A 10,071-nucleotide genomic window follows, 5' to 3' on the forward strand; every position below is an offset into this window, starting at 1 on the left:
TTTTCTGGCCAAATAACACGAAATTTGGCATGAAGGTAGAGTGGGCAAATACCCTGACGCGTTTTTTTCATTTTTTTGAAAAATTGTTTTATTTGGGTTTTTTGGCCATTTTCAGGCAAAAAATATACATTTTGAGATCTGGTTCCCAGGTACTAAAACCAAATGACCTGAAATTTGGTATGGGGATACCTTGGACATATGTCTACAAAAATTCATTCGAGCTTTTGACATACACCACTTTATAATTGGGAAAAATAAGGCTTTTTTGCTATTTTCGGACCAAAAATGTACATTTTTGGCTCCTGTGCCCTAATATTAAATCTGAATGACCTGAAATTTGGTATGGGGATACCTTGGACACATGTCCAAAGAATGTCATTCTCGATTTTGACATACACCACTTTAAAGTTATGTAAAATAGGGCTTTTTTGCTATTTCCGGCATTGGAAGGTTCCATTGCTGCACGGGGGTGTAGACTATTGGCAGCCATCGTAGGATAGATCCATTTTCGGTATGGGGGATGTGGTGAAGCCATCTGCTGCATTTGCTCTCAAGCATATGTCGGCCTTTCTAGTTCATGGATGTAACAATGCTTTCAATAGTTATGCCGCATAGTTTCCCACACTATAGCAAAGCCTTCTTGTCTAGGGAATTAGGTCAAAATTAGACATTGTTAACTGTTGTCAGAGTTTCAGCTGGACAACCCCCTGGTTTTTTGGGAAACAGACCTTTGTAGCTATCTAGTGCAGAAGAATGTTCTTGATTGAAATGTGATGAAGTTCTTTAATGAGGACTCATTTAGTGTAATTAAGCATAGGTTTCTATGGCCAACCATAACTGCCCTACATTGCTGTGATATCTGCCCTACATTGCTGGAGACAGTGATAAAAACTAAAACCAGTTCTTCTGGTGGACATACGCAATTACTCTCTTCCCCAAGCGTCTCAGAAACCAGAAGGCCATTTCAGATCAAGCAGGTAGAACCATTTCAAGTTTTACTGTGGTGGACCAAACAGTAATAGACTTGCACCCAAAGACATCTATAGTGACGGTTATAAGGAAAATCAAGAATTGAAGGAAACCTTTCCAGACATCATTGCTGGCAAATATCTTGAGGGTTCTTGTGACAAACAGGTAAGTACAATCATGACTTCTGTCTTCTTATTCTTACACTGTCCAAGTGAACTGGAAGAATTCTTTATCATCATCATCATCAGAAACTAGTCGTTAAACGATTCCTGTCTTAAGCACTTTATCTTATGTTTTGAAAAAAAGAGTAGTTACAAAAAATGAAGAGGCACATAGCAAGTTGCCTTGACCTATTTTACAGACGTGCTTAGTGTCTACTTAAGCTTACATGTAGCCTGTACATGTTTCTATAACGATATAAAAGGATCTTAACAACATCAAAAACACGTTTATTATGAACCGATTGACAGAAAAGGGGGCATTGTTTCAGACGACAGCATCATACCAGGTCAATGTAGGGCAAAGACCGGTAATGGACTGTCCCTTTCAACTGCATGGAAAACATGTAAGAAAGAAGGTGTGAAAAGGCACCTGCCTGAGTGAAACCACATCAAAACACACAGGCATAGGGTCACTTGGCCTCTAAATTGTCCATTTTGTTGATATAAAAAACCCTATAGTGCTAAAGGCATCTAAACGCTCGCACAAACTTTCAGAAGTGACATTTGGCCTCTATCGCCAGCTGATGAGAGCATTTATCAGCACTTATTTTCTGGCCTGGACACCCCAAACATGGCACAAACTCATTTTACGTAATTTAATTTAAAAAAAAAAAAATTACCTATAACCAAATCCAGCTCCGAAAAAGCAACAGTTTCCAACATAAAGACATTTTATGATATAGCCGGGTGACGTTGACCAATCAGAAGGCTCCATTCAACATTCCTTATGACGTCGTAATGTCACAAATAGAGTCAAAACCGGGTATTTATTCATCACAATCCATACAATAAACAACCTGATAATCATTCGCATATGACCTCGGGTGACCCATATCAGCCGCCACGCCACGTCGGCAGTTTTATTTTCCTTCCGCGAGAGAAAGTAGTCCGTTCCATGATTTCGGAGGCCGACACGCCTTACCTGAAAGCTTGTAGCTGAGGTCTGCAATCATTTATCTTCCTAACTTTAACTTATTGGTAATATGTAAGCCTCATTTGTTACTCCTATACATTTTTGAAGCAATGGCACACCGTGATCCTTTAAAAAATTGACCTCAAAGCAGGTAATTTTCGTGTAATTCCCCTTCTCATTTCTAACTTGTTGTAGATTCTGATCCAACAGGAAATCTAGTGTGTATGAAAGAGCAAATATTCTACTTTGTGTTGATATATAACTCATTATCGGTTTCGAGGGCGACATGCAGATGCCCCCCAAACGCGCGAGGTCATGTCATAATGTTGATTCCAAAATAGAACGCGCCCGGTTTGACATTTTTAGTTATCACCTACTCTGGACAGGTCCTCGCTCCGTAGAACGTAAATTTCCATGTGGAATTATGTTAACAATGGTCTCCCGTGTATGGATTCCGAGTTTCAAGTCAATTCACAGATCCGAAGTGATATAAATCTGACCGTAAGATTTATGATTGACTCTCACGGCGAACAGCGCGCCATTTTGAGACAATTTTACGTTCTATAACCCCCGGGAGTCGGGACGTCTTACTACAAAGCTTGTTGCTTGAGTTTATAACTATGTATCTTCATTATTTCATTGTATCTGTGAATATTAAGCTTCCTATCTTACTCCTAGTGACTTTTTAAAACGGTTATTAACCTCTACTCATTTGATAATATGACCTGAAGCCACTCGATTTTGGTGGAAATTCCTCCGGTGTTTTTATCTTATTTCTGTTTTCAAAAAAATAATCTAGTGCGTAAAATAGCCTCAAGTCTCTACTTTCTGTCCGTATATAATTTGTTATCAATTTTGAGGGCGTAATGAGCTTCCTTCGTAATCGCGCAAGGCCACCTCATCAGAGGCATCGTTTTCGTTCCAAAAACAGCGCGGGCTTCAAGCGCGTTCCACAGACCAGACGCCAGACCCGCACCGTTGGATTTTAGTAATAATACCCGCAAGAGTAAGAAAGAATTTGCTGATTCAGTTCGTACTTACGTAGTCTGTGTCTGCAGGCATCCGTTGACAATATTAAGAAGGTACATGTGTACCGCAACTTGTGCTAAAACGCCGGTTGCACTAGAATCAACTAAACCAACGTTTTAGAACTTTTGACGTAAAACGGCCGAGGACGTGGCCCCGGTATATATGAATATGCAAGCATTTCCAGATTTTGATCCAACAAGATTTTCACAAGAGACTTAGTCGACGATTCAACAAATCTTACTCAATAGTCATATAAGAAGGGCAACATGCAAATGCCCCCAATGTGAATTTCGTCGAAAATTTAGCTCAGTTCGGCACCGCCATTTTGACGATTTCACTGTTTAGCAAATATGACCATTTATCTAACAAAATACGTTGTAAAACCCTCCAAAAATTGTTCATGTCAAGAGTACATGGCATTCCCGTCTGGTACATGTAACGCAACGTAAGTAATAATGCAGCCAACCAGGCTCAACGCAGCTGTGAAAGTCGGATGAAATTTCATCCAACTGCCGCGCGAAAAGAGTTTCCTTAGCAACGGCGTTTCTAGGGATCGCGGATCGATTCGAACTGCAAATAAAAACGGTTCGAAACGCGTTCGATTTAGTACGTGGCGTGACGGCTGATATAGAACACGATTGTCTTGTAAAAAAACAAAAATAACACGAGTTGTGTTTTAATGACCTCGGGTGACTCCCACAAGAACACCTGTTCCCTTTTTGTGACCCAGATAGAACGTGAACCCAGTCAAGTGACCTCCGGTGACTCCAGGTGGAACCAATATTTTATGTTCTATTCAGCATGTGCAACGGGTATATTGTACATTGTGTCACTTTTCACTGCATCAGTTTGGATAGGCTGCGCTCACTTGGTGGCTTTATTCGGTGGTTATATATATTCGGTGGTTATATAGAGACTCACACCATATTCACCTCGGTGCGGGTCATTAATCCTTAGTTACACTATACTTGTGCATGCGGGGTCTCAGTTAGGACCCGTTGGGCATGTTCGTATTTCTGGCATTTGCCATGACACAACCAGATACAATAGAGACAAATCAACGCTTGCTTTTGGGGCAAAAAGTAAAAGTCGCGCGATCTCCTTCTCTTTGTTTTCTTGACCAATCTAATTGGACTCTACATTAACATAATATACGCATAGTGGTGTTAACTTTTAAGTAACTTACACATGTCACAAGATTTAAGATTCCCATTATTCACCAATAAGGAGTCACATAACTGTCACATCGATTATGTAAATAAGGTTATTATTTGCATAACTGGTATATGCTGATGTTTTGCCTGGAACAAATTAAACAGATTACATGTATAAAAGTACTATTACATAAAACCATTGCTATGGTGAATCCGTTAATCAAGAAATTAAATTGGAGTGGCCTTAGGTAGAAACAAAGGCATTTTAGAAAATATTTTGTAAATATTTTGTTTCAGCTTCTGAGAGAGTGCTCGCCCATCATTGAGCTACCAGGTTCCGAAGAAAGACCTCTCTCAGATAAGTGATGTTGCCGCTACCTGAGAGAGTACACCAGGTTTCAGCTTCATAATTAGAGTGTATCAGCAAGGTTTGAGCTTCAAGAGAGAGTGCGGCAGCGAGGTTGCGACTTCATGAGAGAATACTCCAGCGAGGTTGCGGCTTTATGAAAGGATGCACCAGAGAGGTTTTAGCTTCATGGGAAATTGCAGAAGCGAGGTTGCATCTTCGTAAGAGAGGACAACGGCGAGGTTGCATCTGACTCAGAGAGAGTATTATCAATGTTGCAGATATCGCTGTAAAATTATTACTCCTTGATCGAGGGTATCGATGAGAATTCAGCATACCCATCAGATTTTACACCACATGCCTCCAAAGTTGCATCATTAGGCTAAACCATTGACAATACGTGTAAACGCCAATGTTTATAGATACATGTATCTTGTAACGCTATCTGGCAACGCTCAGAAGAACTACATTTGAAAAGACAGGAGAAATGCCATCCACCGATAACACCACCGAAGGCGAAAACGTTTCAGGTACATATGGAGAAGTATCGCCTTCATTCAAATCAGCGAAAGGCATTTTGCTAACGGTCATGTCAGCCATTGCTATGTCTTTTGCTGGGGAGTTCACAGCAATACTAAGCAAGGAAGGCCTTCCAAATATCCAAATTGCTTTTCTTTAAAGCGATTTATTTGAGCTTCTCACACTTATTCCTATCTTAGCATTCTGTCGGCCGAGGTTAACGGGTGAAAATAGACGCCAGAATATCATGCTGTTCCTATTTTCAATTTTTACAAATGCCGTTATGATTGCGTACATGCTTTCTTTTGTCTACACAGTTCCTGGAATCGCGTTTGGTATCATTCAGGGTTTGATGCCTTTCTTCGTATCCTGTGTCGGGTTTGTGTTCTTGAAGGAATCTCTGTTTCTTGCAGATGTTTGTGGGATTTTCATTAGCATGATAGGAGTTGTTCTAGTGGCGGTAGGGAACACACAAGTAGATGGGATGTCCACCAAACTACTCGTCTTGTCAATCGTAATTCCGCTTACAGCGTCGTTGGCCTTAGCACCCGATATGGTCTTTATGCGGTACCTGACAGGAACACTAGAGGTTCCGATATTCACAACTTTGCTCTATCAAGATTTGGTAGGTACAGTGGCATTACTAGGAATAACATATGCGACAGAGACCCCAATCTGGACAATGCCATTGCGTACAGTGTTATATGTAGTAGGACTAGGGGTGACGAAGAGTCTTGGCACCTTTTTGCTTCTTGCAGCCTTGAAATTTGTGAAGGCGTACATCTCAACTACAGTACGCATGTTTGCTATTCCTAGCACTCTGATGCTGGACTACTTCTTTCTGCAGAAAGTACCAAATTCCTTCCATTTAGCAGGCGTGGTCTTAATCATGTTTGGAATAGTGTTCGTTAGCGCCCAAACATGGCGGAAGGAACGTCAGAAGGAACGAAGAGTTGAATTTCTCCAAACACTTCAGTTTGATCCTGATGAATGACATAACGGACATTTACTAGAAAGAACAAGGAAGAATTGTGTTTCAAGATTTGTTCTCTTCTATATAGCTTAAGGAACATTATCAATAGAACCTAAATTGACACATTTCAAAACGTTTGGGTTTAATTCTAAAGAGAGACAAATGCGTTTCAAAAAAGCAAAAAGAGTTGTTATTTCTTTAAAAAAGCCTGCTAATTATCTTTAAATAGGCAAAAGGCATAAAAAGGCATCAAACAATAATTTTTGTGTTGCCATGGCAATGGGTTTCTGACAGGCATTTATTGCTAGATTTAGTAATTTTCGTTTCAATAATAGAATTTTACGGGCTTTATGTCAAGTTACACCAGGTTTCTGATATTAATAACATCCCATATGATTTTATGTAAATTTTATCATTAAAAGTGCATAATTTATCTAATTTGATTACGTCATTGGCCGAAATCCAAGATGGCGGACTATATCATTAGAACAGGAATATACAGGTTATTTTCCTTAAAATTCAATCAATACCTCCATTACTTTTTACAAAAAAAGGTTCATTTAAAAGTCTTTAGTCTATTTACAATATATTTTAGGGTTTATCTCGAAAAAACAAAACTTTTTTTTTGAAAATTCAAGATTTATGGTCCAAGATGGCGGATTTCTAAAATATGCATGACGTCTTTTTATGACGTCATCGTTGCTGCTATGGGCAACATAAGACTTTATACATTCTTATATTCTGTCAAAAACACCAACTGTGGCCACGTATACGAATATAGAAAAATAACATTAGTTTCTCGTTTTATTTTTTTCTGTAATATCAAGTCTGATACACAGTTTATTGGAAACATTAAAAGTGTGACGCAGTTGTCGTGACTCTTATTTGACTACGCTTTGGTTGAGTGACAGTTTTCAGTTTATCTTACAGATGATAAATAATAATGACTGTTCTCAGGCACAAATATACGGATATGCCCTAAGGCAGCGCCGGATCGGTACAACAAATCAGTGTGAGTCTTTAATGTTCTTATACAGTCCATTCCACTTTTCTTTGTGTCACTTTACAGATAATGCACTTTACAGATAATCCAGTTTGCAGATAATTAAATTTACAGATCATCCAGTTTGCAGATAATTAAATTTACAGATAATTCACTTTACAGATTATGCTTATATTTTAATTGTATTGTTTAGCTTCTGCGCTTTTGTATTGATATGTAGCAGATTTATGTCGTATTTCTCCTAGTTTGTAATGTTGTCATTCTTAGTAGTGTGACACAATCTTGTTTATTTCTGTCTGCATGTATGTTGGAACAGGAATTTTCTCATAAGTCTCATTGTTTTTAACATTGTCTCCTAGTAGCAAAAGATAAACGACTTGTCGTCCATGTACATTTACGGAAACGTTTTACCTCGTAACGTTAGCTAATGGTTATATAAATAAATATAAATATATGCAGTATGTAAATAGGCCGGGAATCTTTAGGGTAGTGGGTACTGTAAAGGAAATGAAAGGAAACCTACCGTGGGGGTCGCTGGAAGACAGACGTAGAATGTCCAGACTGTGCATGATGTACAAAATGACTAATAGACTGCTGGACGTATCAACCACTAAGCATATGATACCAGCCCAGAAAAGAACGAGAAACAGCCTTGCCTTCAAATATCAGAGTTATCAACCAAGAATGGATGTGACATATTTAGTGTCTTACATGCGAATTTTACGGAGATGTTTCGTAAAATAATATTTTTGTCTATTGCATAGAGTCCAATCCACGTCACCGCGCGGGTGCTTGCTCCCATTGTTTCGACTTTTTTTAAATGTTTTCTAGAAGAATTTCATAGTTTTTAAACATTTCGAACTTGATTTTAACTTTGTAAACAGTTTTCCCTAATCATAAAACATTCGAAACATTCTAAAAGCCATGCACGATGTTTCGAAAGAATTCTAATAAAATAACCCGCGGTACCCGGAAGTCAGTGTGCCGAGCTGGATTCCCATGGGCCATTTCCATATATATGCGCACCGTGCTAACATTGGACGGTAAAACACAAAACAACGCTAGAAATCAAGCCCGATAACGAAGCTGAAGCTTCTTGAAACCGACGAAAATACGAAGAAAGCGCCGTAGGAAATGTGTCAAAAAAGTCCGACGGGGCTGGCTCTGGGAAAAACCGCCGCGCGAGGTCTAAACATAAACAGCCGCCTGTGAAGCGGCGATTAGCGCTTGATTGATAACAGGCAATCTTCTTTTTGGAAAATTTCGAAACTTTTCGAATTTCAAATTGTGTTTGTAAACATTTTGAAATTAAGATCCCATTTGATTGCCACTTTCAGAATTTTTGCAAATGATTCTAACATTTTCGAAAACATGCTACTCAGGTACTTATATTTTTATAATAACTTCAGAATATTTCTAAAATTTTCGAATTATTTGAAACTAATTAGAAAATTTTAGAAATACGATTAAAAAACCCGCACGGTGACTTTGAATGGACTATATCCGCATGGATAAAACATGTTTATGAGAGTTCCCTCGATGGCGCCTTGGTGCAGACATTGTACATTGGTTTTGAAATAAGTTTTAATAATAACTTTATTGCGCAACAGTTGTACAATGTACAAAGTATAGCATCTTCAAACATAAGCAAGTACATATCAACTACATTTTCATGAGGCTAACCTAATACACACACTACCAAAAATGCTTTTTCTTGTTTTTCTTATTTTCTCATGGGAAGAAAATTTTTCTTTGGGGGAGAATAATAAGAAAAAAATAACAAAAAAAATAAATTTTCTGTATACCTACGTTCTTGCACCAAGAACAATTTTCTCATTTTTCTTGAGTGGAGATAATTTTTCTAAAATAGGCTTCTTTAAATCTTGATTTTTCTTTGGTGAAGAAATATTTCTAGAGGAGATTCTAACTTACAAGATTAGAATTCTAGTAATCTTGAAATTTCTTTAGTAAAGACAATATTTCTAGGGAAGATTCTAAGTTACAAGATTAAAATTCTTTTAATCTTAAAATTCCCTCAGACTTAGTTAAATTTTCTTATCTAATCTCCATGGAAGATTTCTTTCTTACCTGACATCACAATGGTCAGATTTAAGATTTTTTTTCTTGTGTATGTCAAAAAATTTCTAGTTCGTGTTACCGAGAAAGATTGAAAAAGGCCATTCTTGTTTTTGTTAGCAATGTTTAAGAAAATACAAGAATTTGGTTCTTGTCTTTCTTGGGAAACACTGATTGGAAAAGCAAGAAATTTAATTATCTAAATCTATTATTAGAATAAAGCTCTGCTTAGTGTTTCTTTCTTAATGTTTCTTGTTTTTCTTGACTAGAAAGCTTAAGAAAGATCATTCTTGTTTTTCTTGGCAACATTTAAGAAAATACAAGAATTAAGTTCTTATCTTTCTTGACAAATACTGATAAGAAAAAAAAGAAAGTCTGATATAAAATTGATCTTTGATTAGGCTGAAGATATGGCTAGTATTATATTCTTAAACATTCTTGATTTTCTTCCCTAGAAAGTTTAAGAAAGGCCATTCTTGTTTTTCTTAGCAACATTTAAGAAAATACCAGAAAGGTTAAGAAAGATGATTCTTATTTTGCCTGGTGATGTTCAAGATGATGTAAGAACTTTTTTCTAGTTTTTTCTTGTCATGTGACCTTTTCTAAACCCCTGATTGGTTGATTCAAATCCCAGAATGCAGTTAGGGGGTTTTGAACATAAGTCAGATGTAAGAGCCGTGCTGCTACTTATTTTTGTCAGTTACTGACTCATGTCAGATTTGAAGTCAAAATCAAATCAAAAAGGACCTTGTGTACATGTGAAGCAATGGTGATCGTGGTCAGCTTGCTGAAGAACCAACTTTGCAACAGAAAAAGCATGAAACCAAACAGATTGAAGGTAAGTGCCGCCCCCCTCCCACCTATAAGA

The sequence above is a fragment of the Branchiostoma belcheri genome, unplaced genomic scaffold (genome assembly GCF_001625305.1).
Source record: "Branchiostoma belcheri isolate BF01 breed outbred unplaced genomic scaffold, Haploidv18h27 scaffold391, whole genome shotgun sequence".
Lineage (NCBI taxonomy): Eukaryota > Metazoa > Chordata > Leptocardii > Amphioxiformes > Branchiostomatidae > Branchiostoma > Branchiostoma belcheri.